Source organism: Stegodyphus dumicola, chromosome 3 (genome assembly GCF_044657685.1).
Source record: "Stegodyphus dumicola isolate Sdum_Otavi_A_Nest chromosome 3, ASM4465768v1".
Taxonomy (NCBI): Eukaryota; Metazoa; Arthropoda; class Arachnida; order Araneae; family Eresidae; genus Stegodyphus; species Stegodyphus dumicola.
The window spans coordinates 202,499,520-202,517,721 of NC_140770.1; positions in this window are offsets into that span (position 1 = coordinate 202,499,520).

The following is an 18,202-nucleotide window of genomic DNA, read 5'->3' on the forward strand; positions in this document are numbered from 1 at the left end:
AATTGAAAAAAAAATAAGAAAGGACAAACGTATTTAATGAAAAAAAAAAAAATAGCAGTGCGAAACAAAACAAAATGTTTCCCTCAAAAATTAGCAAATGAAAGTAGGAATTTCAGTAACAGTGATATAGAGCATAGGGTTTCCCTTAGTTCAATAAACCAATTATTCAAATTTTTTTATTTTTCCTGAACTCCTCAACTTCCCTCGCGTTTCCTCGCCAGGATGCTAACTTAAAGTTAAGTGAGCATTAAACGGGTGAATCTTGAAGTTTATTCAAAGAGTGTTTTCGCTAGCTAGCACATGTTACACGTTTTTCCTTGCTGTTACGCGGAGTTTCTGATACGCCTTTTGGCCATTTAAATAATTATCACGCCGGGAAGATTGTCGAGTCAACCTAGTTAGATTTAACATAAGGTGCTACTACTCTTTAGACTTCAATTTATTGTGCAACGATACTTAAGTTCCACCGCAAGTTGTCGGTATTATTCTAAAACATGAAGTACGTGCCCTTCTGTTCTTAGTTGATAATAATAAAGGGTTATTTTTCACCCTTCTTCTGTGCTTGTATTTTTTCACGTCTTTGCGAGAAATCTCCAGGTACCTTAGTGGGGTCTAGTAGAGTTTATGTTGCCTTCAAGCCTTTGCGTGTAGTAGAGTTTAGAAAATCCTATAAGAGGGCATGATATCTGATTTCCTCGATTCAGATAATATGGGTGTTGAAGCAGGGTTAGATATTCCTAAACACCTCCTTCCAAAGAAAACCAAAATGCAGCACCGGAAGAGCAAATATCAAACAAAATGGCCACCCTAATCTCATGCAACTGTCACGACTTCCACCAACATTTTGATTCCGCATCCTATATGCTTGGGAGTAGAAGAAACTATGCTGAGACCTTAATAACAAGCTAAGCCTCGGAGGTATTCTTTCGCTAGAAAAGATAATCTAGTAGGTGAACGTGTCAGTGGAGGTATTCGTCTCCTGGCCTCACTTGAGCATCTGTTAAATACTATCCATCTGACATAAGAGAGACAGCTTATCGTCACTATATGCAGTAAGCAATCCAGACCATCCTTCATCCGTCATTCAAGAGATTCAATGTAATCTGCGAGAACACTCTCCTCACCAGTACAAAATAATGTGGATCAAAGCCCATGCTGGACACTGAAAACGAGCTAGCCGATAGCTTGGTCAAAGATGCAGCTACCGGACATGCAGATAAACAAATTATTATACCATGGCCCATCTCTTTCCTTAAAAAATCTCTTACATTACAGGCTACTGCACAATGGTGCGAAGAGTGGGATCAGAGCACAACAGGTCGTCGTACACAATATCATATAGTGTATGTAGATTTAGAACGTAACATCTCTAATGTACAACTGGTTCGATATATTACCGGCTACGGACCGTTTCCTCAGCACTACGCTCCGCCTAATGGATAAATTATCTGCATTAGGCATGGATTTCTGCCAAACAACATAAGCACTGCATAGACTGTCATCATTACCACTCTGTATGGATAGTCAACTTCTCTGTGCACTTAATAGCATAAACATATCTGTGCACTTACTAGCATGAATTGGCACTGTAGTACATGTACACTGGTGTGCAAAAATTAAGGACGAGACGGTTTTTTCAATATAACTTTGTACAAAAGCTTTCCAAATCAACACATTTAATACCGTAAGATCCCCAATACGTAAAAACACGAGTAATGTAAGCAACACTTACTAAAAGAGAAATCAGAGGGATAAAAAGAAGCTTTATTGAAAAAGTAGCATGGAGCGCAATGCGACTGAAGGCCGAAACATCCCTGTGATGGGTGTCCAGCAAGAAACATCCGGTCTTTAATAGGGGATATGATCTCCCCTGACTGCTAGGCAGGTTTCACAGCGGCTGCCCATGCTGAGAATGAGGGTGTCAAAGAGTTGTTGAGGCATTGCTTCCCATTCGTCTTGCAGCGCCAATCGAAGCTCCGGAATCGTTACTGGTGGTAAGGTAGGAGCTGCCAAGCGTCTGCCTAGAAAATCCCATACATGCTCGATGGGATTGAGATCCGGAGATCGTGCCGGCCAATCCATACGTTCAATATCCTCACTCTCTAAGAGCTGTTCGGCAGCTACTGTGCGATGACATGGTGCACTGTCGTCCATGAAAAGGAACTGCGGACCCATAGCGCCTCTAAAAAGACGCACATATGGAAGAAGAATCTCGTTACAATAACGGGTCCCGTTGACTGAACCTGCGTCGAACATGTGAAGGTCTGTACGACTACCAAGCATGATGCCTCCCCAAACGAGAACACCGCCACCTCCCTACCTGTCCCTTTCAATGATGTTCGAGGGATGATTGCGGCTTCCCCGCTCTCTCCAGATGAGTATGCGATGAGAATCGCTACTCAGACTGAATCTGCTCTCATCTGTAAAGAGTAATCGTCCCCATTCATTGTCTCTCCAATTCCGGTGTTCCCGGCACCACAGAGAACGCCTTCTCCGATGGGCAGGCGTTAGAGGTACACACCGTACAGGGCGTCGTGCAAACAGACCACCACCGTGCAGTCTTCTGGTCACGGTAAAACGCGATATCGGTCGTCCAATCGCCTGTGTCGTGTGTCTAGCAATTTCTCCCGCTGTCTGCCGCCTGTTTCTTCTGGCCTGTAAGGCAATATACCGGTCATCTGCGGGTGTGGTTCCTCGTGGACGACCACTACTAAACCCCCGGATAGCTGTTCCTGTAGTTTGAAATTGTCTCCAAAGTCGTGAAACGATGCTGTGAGCAATTCCAAATCTGCAGCCACACTTGTCACACTGCGGCCTTCCACCAACTTTCCAATGATTCGACCTCGGGTAAAAGCATCCAGATGTCGTCTAACAGATTGATTATTCGCCATTTCTCGCTGAGGCAGCAATTCGGTGTGATTTTACCTGCTATACGGCGTGCAATCTCTTTGCCAGAAATACTGTTCTTACACCGACAACATGCTTTATACTACTCAGACACTCCCCCATTACGTCTACCTGCATATCTGCGGATGTGCTACCGTACATCACCTTACTTAATCTCCTGATTGGTCTTTCTGTCCGCTCTGCCTCTTCGTTCAGCTTGTAAGGATCTTAAGTTTTACTAACGTTTATTTTATTTTAAATCTTTACTATCACTTCTTATTTTCTACTTCCGGCCAGAATTATAAGCGTTAAGGTTTTTATGCAAAGTTTGTCTGGCGAACGCCAAGTATTTAAGTTGTGGCCTTTTGCCAAGCGAGAGAGAGGAAGCAGTTGAGTCAAAGCAGGCCGCTTACCTTAGAAGTTACGCAGTTGCTGTTTGCCTTCCAGGCCAGAGGTTTTAATCCTCTTGATAAATTTAAACGTATTGTAGTGTTCACAGTCTCTGTACTACATACGCTTCCTGTTAATATAAGGCCAATCTTCCACGTTTATTAGTTTAAAGTTAAATTAGAGTTTAGTTTTATTTTTATACTTTTTCGTTAGACCCCAAGTGGCGGGTCAGTGTATTCCGAAGTACGGAAGTTATTGTATATAGAGAAAAATAAAGGGTTTTGTATACCCTTCATGTGTATCCTGTCTACTTACCACAATTAGTGAACATAGCTTTAGTAAGCTCTCTGTTCCGTATCAGGTCCTTGTATGTTCGCGAAGAAGGTAAGAAGGAACAAAGAACCTGATAGTGGCGCCCAACGAAGAAGAATAACCATGGCCGAGTTTCAAGAAGAACCTGTGCTGCCTGCAGAAACGGCTCAGAATCCAGAAATGCCAACTGCCGCCCTGGAAGGATTTGGTTACATCGTCCAGACCATGCGCGCTTCGATGAAACCAGAAGCAACATTTAACGGAAACTCACCGGTAACCAGTTTTTTGGAAAAATTGGATGACCACTTCATGCTCTATCTCGTGCACGAATTTCAAAAAGTTACCTTAGCTACTAGCGCTTTGAGGGGCCAAGCGCTTAACTGGTTCAAATGTATAGGCAGAAGTCTCTTGGGTCAAGCAGGAAGTCCCACCTATACTTACGAGAATTTCAAGACTGCCCTAGTAAAAGCCTTCCCTGTCGTAAGGGATCGTGCGAAATTAGAAACGGAACTTTTCAGTATATATCAACAAAGAATCGAAAACCTCTCGAGCTTTATTTTAAGAAAAATTCACGTTTTCAAGCTCTTGTATGGAAACCGTCCGGATCCTGAAATAATTCAAGTGATTTTGCCGAGGTTACTACCCCAAGTGCAAGACTTTATTGAATTGAGAAATCCGACTACACTGGAAAAGTTATTTGAGCTAGCAATCCAGTTTGAAAGTAGAAGAACGGCGAACGTCGAAAGAAGACGCCAATATCAACAGCGAAACCAATTTGGTACGCCAAGACTACAGCAAACTCAAGTACACGGCTACGGAGAAAAAGCGAATCAGTGGGCAAGGAAACCCGAGCATTCAAAAACAGCCGGCGAACGTCGACAGTTCAATAGCAACCCAGGAAAAAAGTCTCAAGGCCAGTGGAAAAAGAAGGAAAGCACGGAAAGGAAAAATAATTTAAACTAAAACGGATTTCTGCTGACGGGAGGGTGCGGAAATCCGAAGACCAAGAAAACCCCTCTTCCTACAAATTAAATACAGTAATGGTGAAAAATTTGACTCTTCCGAAGATTGAAGTCTTGGTGAATAATATCCCAGCCACCGCACTCCTGGATACCGGCGCGCAGTGTTCCTGTGTGGCAGAAGAGTTTTTTAGGAAGTATTTTCGCAAATACCGCATATATAATGCGGATAATACGACAGTGTTAGCGGCGCAAGGAGAAAAATGTAAGTGCGTAGGTAAAGTACCTTTGTATATCCGTATCAAGGACGAACAAGTAAAGGTGATGTTTTTTATAGTAAAGAATCTGCAAGCACATTTAATTTTAGGAATAGATTTTCTTTCAGAAGCACAAGCTACGCTGGATTTTAATGAAGCGTCCCTTAAGCTGACAATGAAACCAGTTCGTACTGAAAACGCTGAACCGCCGATGTTAAAACTTGACCACCTGCCTAATGACGAGCAAGATAGAATCCGACAAGTGGTAAGTGAATTTGCTTCATTATTTAGTGATATTCCAGGATTTACTCAAGTTACTAACCATAGTATTGACACCGGAGATGCAATGCCAGTTCGTCAAAAACCATACCGGTATGATAAGAATAAGGAAAAAATTATAGAATGGCATATTACCGATATGCTACGTAAAAAGATCATAACGCCCATCTCAAGTAGTTATGCTAGCCCGGTGGTGTTATGTAAGAAAAATAATGACTATCCTTTGACGCATCCAAAAAGATGGAGATTCGCTATTGATTACCGTAAATTAAACTCCATAACTAAATATCCGGTATATCCGTTACCGATCATAGAAGAAATTTTAAGGAACATAAAATCAACCAAATTTATTACGACTTTAGACTTAACGACTGGTTATTTTCAAATAGGGGTGAGGCCTGAGGACGTGCCTAAGACTGCTTTTATAACCAAGTCTGGCACTTATGCATTTTTGCGTATGCCGTTTGGCCTTTCAGGGGCCCCGGCAACATTTCAGCGATGCATGGACATTGTGTTAAGACCTGTTCTTAAAAAGTTCACATTTATCTATTTAGACGATATCATTATTACTAGTGATAATCTCGACCAACACGTACAGGATTTAAGACAGGTGTTTTCTTTATTAAATGAGGCCGGTCTAAAAGTTAATGTCGAAAAGTGCAAATTTGCAGCCCCTGAATTAAAATATTTAGGTTACAAAATATCTCAAAAAGGGATCGAGACAGATGAATCAAAAATAATCGCTGTACAAAAGTATCCGACTCCAAACACGGCAAAGAAGCTCTCTTCTTTTCTAGGACTTTGTTCATATTATAGGTCCTTTATAAAAAATTTTGCAGCTTTTGCTGAACCATTGTTAAAATTAAAAAGGAAAAGGGCAAGATTCTCGTGGACGGCCGAAGCCAATAGTGCTTTCGAAAAATTAAAACAAGCATTAACGCAAGCCCCTGTGTTGAAATTTCCTGAAAAGGATGAGAATTTAGAAATTTCAGCGGATGCTTCGGATTATGCGGTAGGAGCGGTACTTTCGCAAAATCAGCAGCCCGTGGCATTTTTTAGCCGAACTTTAAATCAAACACAAAGAAACTATTCCGCGACCGAGAGAGAGGCACTTGCAGTTCTGTTAGCAGTGCAAAAGTTCCGAGTCTATTTTGGACAGGCGCCGATAACAGTGTACTCTGATCATGCGGCGGTAACTAGATTGTACTCAGGGAAAAATTTATCCCCCAGGTTAATAAGATGGGCACTCAAGCTGCAAGAATATAATCTGGTAATCAAGCATACCCCTGGAAAGGAAAATATCGTAGCAGATGCCCTATCAAGAATTAAAATAGACGAACAAGGAAATACCGTAAAGGTGGCAATGCTTATAGCATGTACAATAAATTCCCGAGAAACTGTAATAACCGCACTGGGTAAGGATCCTGAGTTTGGAAGCATTTATGAGTATTTGAAGGATCCTGAAAATTTTAGCCACCAAGATATTGTGGCGATAAGAAATAGGGCGGCCCATTACGAACTAATAGATGGTCTATTATTCTATACAAAAACTACGAATTCCAACAACGAATTTCGACCTGTTATCCCAGCTAGTCTTAGATTAAATATCCTGCAGGAGCTCCATGACAGCCCTTTAGCTTCTCATGCTGGTATTCGAAAAACTATCCAACGCGTACGCGAGGCAGTCTACTTTCCTGAACTTCAAAAGTTAACAAGGGCGTATGTCCAGTCCTGCCCAACATGTCAAGTAGTTAATTATATTAATTTCCGCCCGGCCGGGTTTCTAAATAGTAGTAAATCCGAATTTCCAAATGAAATAATTGGCATCGATTTATTGGGCCCTTTCCCAAAAAGTCAGTTAAATAAAAGTCGCTATCTCCTTGTTATGGTTGATCATTTTAGTAAATGGACCCAAATTGTTCCCTTAAAACGAGCCTCCGCGAAATTAGTTACTGATTCTATTTTAAATAAATATATTTTAAAATACGGGGCGCCCTTAAAAGTTATATCGGATAATGGTCCTCAATTTGTAAGTAATATATTTGAAGACGTGCCAAAAACTGGGCATACGTCATTTAAAAATGGTCCCGTATCGGCTGCAATCAAATATAGCGGAACGGGTCAACAGAAATATAGTGAAAATTATCCGTAGTTATCTTAAAAATTTTCATAAAAGCTGGGATAACTATGTCAATGAATTTGCTTTCGCCCTTAGGACCGCAAAACATGATACAACGGGCAAAACACCTGCTGAGTTATTTCTAGGCAGAAAGATTATAACACCGTTAGATAAATTATTTTATGTGCAACAAAGAGCCCCAGAATTTAAAATGGGTGATATAGAAAAACTAATAAAAGAAGCAAAAAAGAATACGGAAGTAGCACAAAGAAAACAGAAGCTCTATTATGATTTGAAACGACGGAGAGTAACTTATAAAGTAGGGGATGAAGTTTTAAAAATTAAGCATTCACTTTCTTCAGCACCAGAAGATAAAACTGCCAAATTTTTTCCACGATTTGAAGGACCATATGTTATAGAAAAAATAACTCACGCTGTAGTAGTGTTAAAAGCCAGAAATGGTGAAACCTGTTCCGCAAACATTGATCAAATCAAGCCCTACTTCGATCGTAATAAAATGCAAATCTTTTCAGATCTTTTGCAGGATCCGGCACGGCAGACACCGCAGGTACAAGCTCCAGAGGTGGAAAAACGACAAGGGCAGGCCAATAAGAGACAGAAGCAAGTGAAAAGAAAATTGCCCCGCGGAAAAATTGAAGGTAACAAGAAAAAGAAGCCGTTCCACCGTCCAGAGAAGAGAGTTCACGAACACCCCCAGAATGAAGAAGGGAGAAGGACGACGTATGTGAAGAGAACCAGGAGAAATGATGGCAACTGTAACCCGGCTCTAAAACGGAAGATCGACTCATCCGACAGGACTCTCCGAAGTAAATGTAGCCGAACTGCGGAAGGGCCATCAGCGGCGGAGGAAAAGTTACAAGGAAAATTTGAACGGCCAACAACGAGGTCCAAGCAGGAACACGACAGAAGTTTCCCGGTTCCGCCAAGACCAGCTGCCATCAAACGGCCAAGACCACAAGCAGAGGAGAAAAGGAAGGTATTCAAGGGTGGCCGAACTGGTGAAAAAAGGAAGCTTCCAGAGGAAAGCACTGAAGGGCGAGGCCGTACAAGAAGGAGGATAAATCACACTACTATCTGCAATACCTTTAAAGACTGGGCCCAGAAAAGGATGTCCGAATATTACAAAGATAAGTAAAATTTTATGTTACTTTGCAAACTTAAGTTAATCTTTCATTCTTACTGCAAGTGGCAGATTTCAAGAAGTTTTACCTCATGCGAGGTCTACCTTTATCGCCAAAAGGGCGAGAAATGAGTTGTGACCGATTTTGGTATTATGTTTTTCAATTACTCGCGCGTAAAACTAAAGTTGATGTATAATAGCATTGTGTAAAGACTTAAATATTGTAAAAAGTTATTGTATAAATTTTATTTAACATTGTAGCAAGAGAGAAGTTTCAGTCTGAAAGACTTTTTGAAATGTAGTATTTCAATGTAGAAAGAATTGGCACTTGCTTTGAAAAGAACAGAAGTTAACAATGTACTACTAATGTATGTTTTCAAATGTGTAAAATTAACGGCATGTTGATATGTTCTTATATACAATGTGAACTGTTATTTTAAATGTTAAGAAATACCGTGATATGGTAAAAGTGAATGTTAAAAATTTGTTATTCGTGTGACTGTAAAGACTAAATCATGGCGAATATGTGTTAAAGGTTGAATGATGTAGTTAGGCTCTCTGACGCTACACTTTAGAGTTAGCCACTTTTAGAATAGTACCTCAGGGTTTAGAGTTGAAATTAGGGTGTGTTAAGAGGTCTCGTTATGTTGAATTTTAACACGTTAGTGTTTTGATTGTAGGAGGAAGTGTGGCACACGTAGACAGAAACACATTCGTGTTTGGTGTTCTTTTACAACACATGTCAGAGAGCACGGGGAGAGATAATTAAAATAGTCATGAATGAAATAAGAATGTTAAGAGAAGTATAATTGTATATGTTACTTGCCATTTCATTGTGTAACATTTCATTAAACTAGTTTTCCTTCCAGATCTCTGGAAGGAACCAGAATTGAATAAAAGCTCCTGTTTAGATGCAGTACAGATGAAAAAAATTGTTGTATATCCTGGGAGCTGCTATTGTAACAAATTTCTTTCTTTTAAGTTTCTAGTTTCTAGCGAAGTATGTTTGTAAAAGATTGGCCTCGCGTTAGATTCTAGAGCTAAAAGTTTTCAACAAGGTCGTTTTAGACCTCAGTTTCAAACTAATTAACTCTGGCGGGAAGTATGTAAGGATCTTAAGTTTTACTAACGTTTATTTTATTTTAAATCTTTACTATCACTTCTTATTTTCTACTTCCGGCCAGAATTATAAGCGTTAAGGTTTTTATGCAAAGTTTGTCTGGCGAACGCCAAGTATTTAAGTTGTGGCCTTTTGCCAAGCGAGAGAGAGGAAGCAGTTGAGTCAAAGCAGGCCGCTTACCTTAGAAGTTACGCAGTTGCTGTTTGCCTTCCAGGCCATCCTCTTGATAAATTTAAACGTATTGTAGTGTTCACAGTCTCTGTACTACATACGCTTCCTGTTAATATAAGGCCAATCTTCCACGTTTATTAGTTTAAAGTTAAATTAGAGTTTAGTTTTATTTTTATACTTTTACGTTAGACCCCAAGTGCGGGTCAATGTATTCCGAAGTACGGAAGTTATTGTATATAGAGAAAAATAAAGGGTTTTGTATACCCTTCATGTGTATCCTGTCTACTTATCACAATTAGTGAACATAGCTTTAGTAAGCTCTCTGTTCCGTATCAGGTCCTTGTATGTTCCCGAAGAAGGTAAGAAGGAACATTGAACCTGATAAGCTGATATGCTAATTTTTCGACTTCGTCCTTAATTTTTGCACACCAGTGTATGTAGTGTAGTATTTAGCACATGTATGCGTAGTATAATAGTCTGTGTTCAAATTATAAGAATGTAATGTCATATGTACCATGAACCCACATATAGTCCACATATGTCTAGTGTAACATATGTCTAGTGTCTAGTAAATGTAAACACTGCTGTGACACTTGGGGTGTAGGAACAGCGTGAGGCGTGCACTCGGCGCTGCGTTTCGGAGGCTGGTGGGAGCCGACTATGTTAACATCTGAAGGGGTTCTGTTGATAATGGTAGACGTGGTGCTATGTTGGTTAACCGTTATGGTAAAGGAATAGTGCCCACGTCCCCCGTTCCTTATCCTTATCTCTATGATAGAGATCATTGCAGACATCACCGCAGATCAGAGAGAAGCAGACATCATCTGCGCCTCATTTATAGGCTTGGAGACACATCTACTCCGAGACTTGCACGTTTCATTTTAAATAGGAGCTGACTGGAAACTTTCTTCTTCCCTTAATGAGATCAGTGAGCCAACGGTGAATTGTGCACCCATTGATGAAGCAGTAGAGAAAATTACACGTACAATCATTTAGGCAACTACGAAGTCTATGTCTCTCACATCGATACATCTTAGTAAGTAATCAAAACCCTGGAGAAACTGTAATTTCGAGGAAACTCTGAGGCAACAACGAAACGTTTGGTGAGTTTTATGTAGATAGCCCACATAAAAGCCTTCAAGAATAATAAGCCTTCAAGAAAGCCAAAGGATATGCAAGACCAGTAAGACGGCTTCATCAATGGGCAGAGACAGAAAGATTCTTGGATCTCCTGTATGTCGTCAATAACAACTTCTATGCCGAGTAAAAGAGAATGGGAAAAAATTTGAAAGGGATACAAAATTTATTAAGATCATTAACTTTTCTCTTTAGAAAAGGATGTCCGGATGATTAGCAATACGGCAGAAATTGCAAATACTATCGGTGAGACATTTGCTGCCATTGCAAGTGGTAGCAGTAACCCACCAGCATTTCCTTCTGTAAATCCCGAGCCCCCCCCGGGTTTGACTCGGGCAAACGCCTGGGAAGTACTGGTTAGGATCTGTACCTAGGCATCTCAACCATGGGAGTATATAATTTGACTTCACAGGACTAGAGCCCGAGTATTGTACTCAGGTTGGTTCAGGCTTGACAGGGACTGTACTGGTACTGTCGTGTCTGTTCCTCCGGCTGTAGTAAAGCTATATTGTCCCGACATCTGTGAAAAGGTATCGACTAAGTCCCCGGGGGTTTGATCCCATTCAGTTCTCGTGGCGGGGACTGACAGAGTGGACTGAGCACCCACTAACAATGGAATTTTTGCCGATGGAGTGGTGAGTAAGTGAGTGCACCGCTATGATGGCTTCCGACCTTGGACATGAACCAAACGGAATCATATACCATCACGGCGGGGAAGACTCCAGAGTAACTAGGTTGAATATTATATACTAATAACAGTTTTTACATATTGATAACTGCAAGGCACTAAGCGTTATTCTGGTTATCTGCTTTAAGTTCTGAACATTTGAAATATTATAATATTATCCACGGTTGTTTCTGCTTAGGCAGTGTCTTGAGATTTTCTCTATTTTATCAAGGGCTATTCTGTTTTTGAGTGTGTTAGTCGTCCACATTGCCCAGGCACAGTCCGCTGGTTTCTTCAAGTGCCAGGTTCTTGTATGTACACAATGGAAGTAATAATGGTCCGTGTCGCCTTCCTCTCCGCATTCGCAGAAAGGAGTATCCCTAAGTCTGAATCTGTTCAGGTATACTGGGAATGGTCCATGACCTGTCAAGAACTGTATTAGGCTAGCACAGTGGGTCTTTATTTCCATGTTAACTTTTGGCAGTAAGCGAAATGTCCTTCGTCCTACATCTGCCTCTGTCCATCTACTTTGCCAATTTTGTAGCCGACTTGTCGAAGTTGTTCGCTTAATATGAGACCAAGGAAGTTTAGTTGGTCTTTCTAATATATCCGGGCAGTTGGCTGCCTGCTTGGCCAGTAGGTCAGCGGCTTCATTGCCTTGAATCCCTGTGTGAGCGGGAACCCGTTTTAAAGTGGGTCTTTGCGAAATAGGCATTGTCAGAAGCTGTTTCTGAATAGGCATTGTCAGAAGCTGTTTCTGAATTCTGTATACCAAGGACTTCGGCTGTTTTGACTTGCGATAGCCGCCAGACTTGATGCCGAATCACTGAGTATGAAGAATTTCTCCTGTTGACATGTGTTCGCATATCTAATTGCAGCACTCTTATATACCAAGATACTCGGTATACCAAGATAGCTAGAAGCTCTGCTTGGTATACCGAGTTGTTCACGCCTAATTTCCTTTCCCACTCGAATGTTACAACTCCATTTTCTAGTCTACAGAAGGCGCTGCCCGTGCCGTTCTCAGTTTTGGAGCCATCTGTGAAAAGGTTATTACTGTACCTCTGAATTGGTTGGTCGTTTATAATGATACCGTCGGAGAGATTAAAAGCTGCTGGATGAAAGTTATTGCAGTTGTTTTGCTCTTCGTAGTCCGAGTGGTGATAACTATGACTCCAGAGAGTTGAAGTTTGACCCAGCCTGGTAACCCTTACGATAGCTGCCTCCCTTTCTACTATCAAATCTAGGGGAGGAATTCCTGCTAGTTGTTGTAGGGCTAGTGTTGACGTGGTACGGTAGGCCCTGCATACTTGAAGTAGCTGCTGTCTCTGAATAGAGAGCAGGGATCTTTTCATATGAGAGGTAAGTTCGCCACCCCAGATTGCTGCTCCGTAAGTTATTATTCTTTCTGTAATGTTTCTATGCCAAATTTTTTGGTAGCTTAGATGAGATACCCCATTTATGTGAAGTCATGCGTCTCATGTTGTTGCTTAGGATGCTAATTCGAGTCTTAAGATTCCTGACATGTGGCATCCAAGAAAGTCTGTTGTCGAGTAATAGCCCAAGATATTTCAATTGGGGGAAACATTTTATCGGTATCCCATGGAGTTTAATGCTTGGGTTGCGTCTTAGCTGCCTGCTGCTTCCTATGAGTAAAGCTTTAGTTTTCTCTGCCGAAATCTGAAGCTTATGTGCTCTGGCCCATTGGGAGAACAGATCAAGACAGTATTGAGATCTCATTTCGAGGTTACTCCTTCCTGCCACAACTAGCATAAAATCGTACGCATAGGCTATGATTCGAGCGTATTCTACGATCTCAAACTGACGAAATGCTGAGTTTGCCACTATATTCCACAGTGTTGGTCCAAGGCATGACCCCTGTGGGCACCCTCTAAAGACATATTTGACATAAATGCCGCTGTCTGATGTTACCTTGTACACTTCGATCTTGAAGGTACGAGCGGCGGATGGTAATAATGGCTGTTGGGCAGGCCATGTTGTGCAGCAAATTTATTACGTCTGGCCACCAAAGGGAGTCAAAGGCTCCCTTGATGTCAATGGCTATTGCCAGTGAGTGCAAATTGTTATCCTTGTTCTGTTTGATAGTGGCCAGTAAGTCTTTTATGGCATGTTCAGTTGAATTGCCCATTAGGAATCCATATTGGTTGGGATGCAGGGCGTTGTTCCTTTGCAGGAAGAAGTTCAGTCTGTAAAGAATTACTCTTTCCAATACCTTACCGAGCGCTGGCAGTAGACAGACTGGCCTGTAAGATGAAGGTTCTGCCGGAGTTTTGGGCGGGGACTGCGGGGTTGCGCCCGCGAGGACGAGGTCCTACGGACGACGGATATTCCAAACTCTGTATGGGTCCCACAGAATGAGGACCTGGGTCGGAGGTCCTTCGTCTGGTGTGTCTCTATCCATGCTTAACTATGTTATGTTGCTATACTATATCCACCTGTCATGTAAGTTACATTACGTTGTGTATTTAATGTTGTAAATATGTTATGTCACTATGCAATGACTGTATTCTATACTATGTCCCGTCGAATGCTATGCCATGTTATGTCTGTGCTGAGCTATGTTATGTCGCCATGCAATGCTCTCCTGTCGTGTAGGTAATGCAACTCTAGGTATTTTATGTTGTAAACATGTTATGCTCTAGATGGAGCGGGTCCCGGACTATACCCGATTAGTCTTTGAAAGCCGCCCGGGTGTCCGGCCCTGCTGTCACCTGTCACCTGTCTGGTGTGTCTGTAAATCCCGAGAGCCTCCACCGGGGTTGACTCTGGAGAATTGATAGTGGCTAGGATCTGTACTTAGGCAGTCTAAACCACGGGGCTATATAATCAGTTTTCATAGGACTAGAGCTCCCATTCATTCAGAGGTTGGTTCGGGCTGGGCAGAGACCCTACTGGTGCTGTCTTGTCCGTTCCTTCGGCTGTTGTGGAGATAGATAGGAGATCACCGACCAAGCCCTCGGGGGTTTGGCCCCATTCAGTTCTCGTGACCGGGACTGACAGAGTGGAAAGAGCACCCTTTTGACAAAATTGATACCCATGGAGTGGTGCCCGGAGGCAAAGGTGTCTATCATTTTCAATTTTGCATCGTATTTCTATTGCTTTGCCCAATGCTTTGTATAAAGCGGGCGGGGAATACGGGAGTCGCGCCTACGTGGACGAGGATCACTGAACCATAGATATTACAACCCCGAGAGGCAGTATCTCTCTTACTGATCCAGAACGGAGATCTTTGTCTGGCGTTCTGTCAAGCCCAAAAAATTTTCCATTTCATTCAATTCGCCCAACTCGGAACTTTATAATGGTGATTTCAGCATGTTTGAGCTAAAGAGAGCTTTGTAACAAATATATAGGTCCAGTCTAGGTCCACAAATGTCTAGTCCGGGTATCAGTTACGAAACGTTGAAGCATCTCTCCTCCAAATCACTGGCTGTCCTTCTCTCTCTTCATAATCGAATCTAGAAGAAGCACACTTTTTCTAGTGTCTGGAAGAAAGCTGTTATCATTCCCATTCGTATAGCTAAGCAAGGGAAAGGTCCGAAAAATCCTTCCAAATACGGGCCGATGGCCCTTACCAGTTGTGTTCGCAAGTTGTTTGAAAAAATAGTAAACCACCGCTTAGAGTTTCGGGGAAAAAAAAAAAACTCACCAAATCAAAGTAGTTTCCGTACAGGCAGAACAAACATCAACAACATTTTCCTTTTAGAAATCTGTATTAGTAAAGCTTTTATCAAAAGAAACCATCTTGTCTCTGTTTTCTTTGACTCAGAAAAAGCTTATGGGAAGGCGTGGAGATAATGGTATATTGCGTGATATACACGCTAGTGGCTTGTGCTGCAAACTGCGTATTTTTATTTAGAATTTCTTGAAGACTAGAACTTTTCAAGTAAGAGTTAACTCGGTTTTATCAGATATCTTAATACAAGAAGAAAGTGTGCCTCAAGGCTGTGTTCTCAAAGTTTAAAAATAAACCTCTTCTAAAGGAACTCCCCAGCCCAACTGTTTCATGTTCATTATATGCTGATGATCTACAGATAAGTTGCCAAGGGTCAGATATGAGGTATGTGGAGAGACCATTGCGGATCGCTCTTAACAGGATCCAGGCAAGGCCAAAGAAAAACGAATTTGTGTTTTCGGAGCACCCAGTCTAGGTAGAAGTCATGGTCTTGTGAGTCACTTACTGCCAAACTTTGTTAATGAGAATTTAACAAGAGAAAATATTAAAATGATGTTTCGGGAAGTCCCTGAATGTTTATTATCTGAAGGCACATTTAAAAATCATATGTGGCCGGTTTGAGTGTTCGAAACTCGAGACAATTCTCATTGTCGAAGGCTTTTGTTTAGACAATTTGCTCGTGAACCGAATTTCTTGAGTAATGAGGCATTGGTGATCCGAGGGGATTGCACTGTATTTATGTACGCGTATCTTTCTTTGCCAATGTCATTTTTTACACGAAGCTTCACTGTTGTTGTTGCTAATGCTCGCTTGCCTGACCTAGTCAGCCGAAGCCCATAAAATTCCTCGGGGCAAGGAGCGCAAATTTACGCTTGTCGTTGGCAACAGCCTTGAGCACTTTACAGGTGACAGTGCGATTTATCTCAGTTCCGCGCCAGATTTTGATGGAGAGTACCCCGAGGGGACAGTTCCAAGGGTCTCTCACCCTCCTCCCCTACCACTAATCTCTCGGGAGGACTTTCGGCTCGCCGCATATTTAGAGTGCCGTATGCCGCATGGACACTATACATTTACAAACATCCATGCCTTCTTCGGGATTCGAACCCAGGCCCTTCGGCACGGGAGTCAGCGACGCTAACCTCTATACCTGCTGGGCGGCCTAAACGCCTATGCAGTCAGGCCGTTTCCGGGATTCAAACCTCGGACCGAAATACCAGTGTTTAGCGACTTTACCGCTCAGTCGCTGGTGAGTAAATTTCATTATAACTGGTAAATGGACAGAGTTGACGTAAATGTGCGATAATACTATAGTGCGAATCATTATGTGGGGACTCCCTTCAAAGTCCGGCATAAGAACGCATGAGAGGAGACGTTTAAATTCAGTACACGGTTACTCAAAATTAAGTTCTTAAAATCAAAATATAAATTAAAAAAAAGTACCTTTTAAAGCATTAATAACATCCAAAAGGATTATAAATGTTAGTATGATGGGGAATAGATAAAACCATTGAACACTAGTAATTTCGTATCATACTTGTCTTCCAACATTGGACTGTGTATTTTGTGGTATTTCTAAACGCAAAGCATGAGTATGAATATATTTCCTTTAGAACGGTATTTTTAATTCGTGTAATATATGGTTGGGTGATATATATTCCTGATCTGAATGGCCTTGGATACATAACATCTGTTTTAGATTGGTTTTCTTCACCTCATTTAAAAACGAAATGTACCCAAACAATGAAGTTCGCCAGATAAGTTTTAAATTGCTATGTCTGTCGATGTACTATTGAAGCAGTTTGTAAGCAGACTAAAATATTATTTCATAGTGAGTGACTTGAGAATCTTATTTGTATTATTTTAAAATTGTCTCCTATTGAGAATTGTTACGATTAATTATAAGGACAAAAGAAGCAGAATAACATTTTTAATAGAAAAGTCTGCAGAATATTTTCTAAGAACTCATTCTGGAAATGTTTGTGGGGGAACTGAAAATCCAAAATTTTATTCCTGTTTTCTGGAAAGAGATTTTGAATCCTGAGTTTTTCATTAAGTTTAATCAACTAGCAGTCTAAGGCTCAACACTGTTTTCTGATTTAAAACTTACAAGCGCAGATCCGTTATAAATACGCTATAAATTTTGTTCCCTGAGGTATTTATTTTTATTATTTAGACACAGAAATTCATTGCTGAGAAAGAGAACGTAAACGAAACAGTACCGGTCAGCAATGCGTGGAGATTCGCTTCAGTGTCTCTCTTCAACAACAACAACAACAACAAATCTTTCTGAAGCTATGTTTGAAGATTTATTCAAGAATAATTTAATAATTCCACTAAGAAATCTGCCAGGTTTTTGGACTTATTTCCAAAATTTGTAGAACATATTCTCAGAAAAGCATTCGCTAAATTCTTCAATCAAATCTAGTCCCAGATAATTGTATCTTATATCTCTGACACAAAAGTTGTCCATTCATAATTTCTTTTTATGCAAAATTAATTTTCTTTTTTAAAATTTCTGTTGTTAACGACGGTGAATATTGCATGCTTATCTAACAGATCTCTGATTTACTCATTTAACCATTGTAAAGCCATCAGTTACAAAAATTAGCCTTCCCAGGCACTTCTTACTTTATGTCTGTCCTTCTGTCCTTATATTCACACTTGCTATTGCAGAGGGAAACTCTGAGGCTATTTTATCAGAAAACAAAGAAACAATATAACTTTATCGTGTTAGTTTCAAACTTTAACAGATAATTTTGTAAATTAAGAAAGGTTGAAAAACTTTTCAGTTAGAATTAATATTAAATTGGCTAGAAATTAATTATTAGTAAGTGTTGATATTTTTAAGTTGGCTAATGATAAAATAATAATGAATAATGGATAAATGCTTCGAAAACAACAGTAACTGTGAAATTTAGCTTACAGTATTTTCTGGCTTTCAAACACGATATTTTCCTAGGTCCAGACGTACAAATAACCTGAGCACCATTACCGTAATCACAGAACCAGCAGTCGATGGGCTGTACTGCTATGATTCTTAAAAGTTTAGTAAAACAGGGGTTTAAAAAAT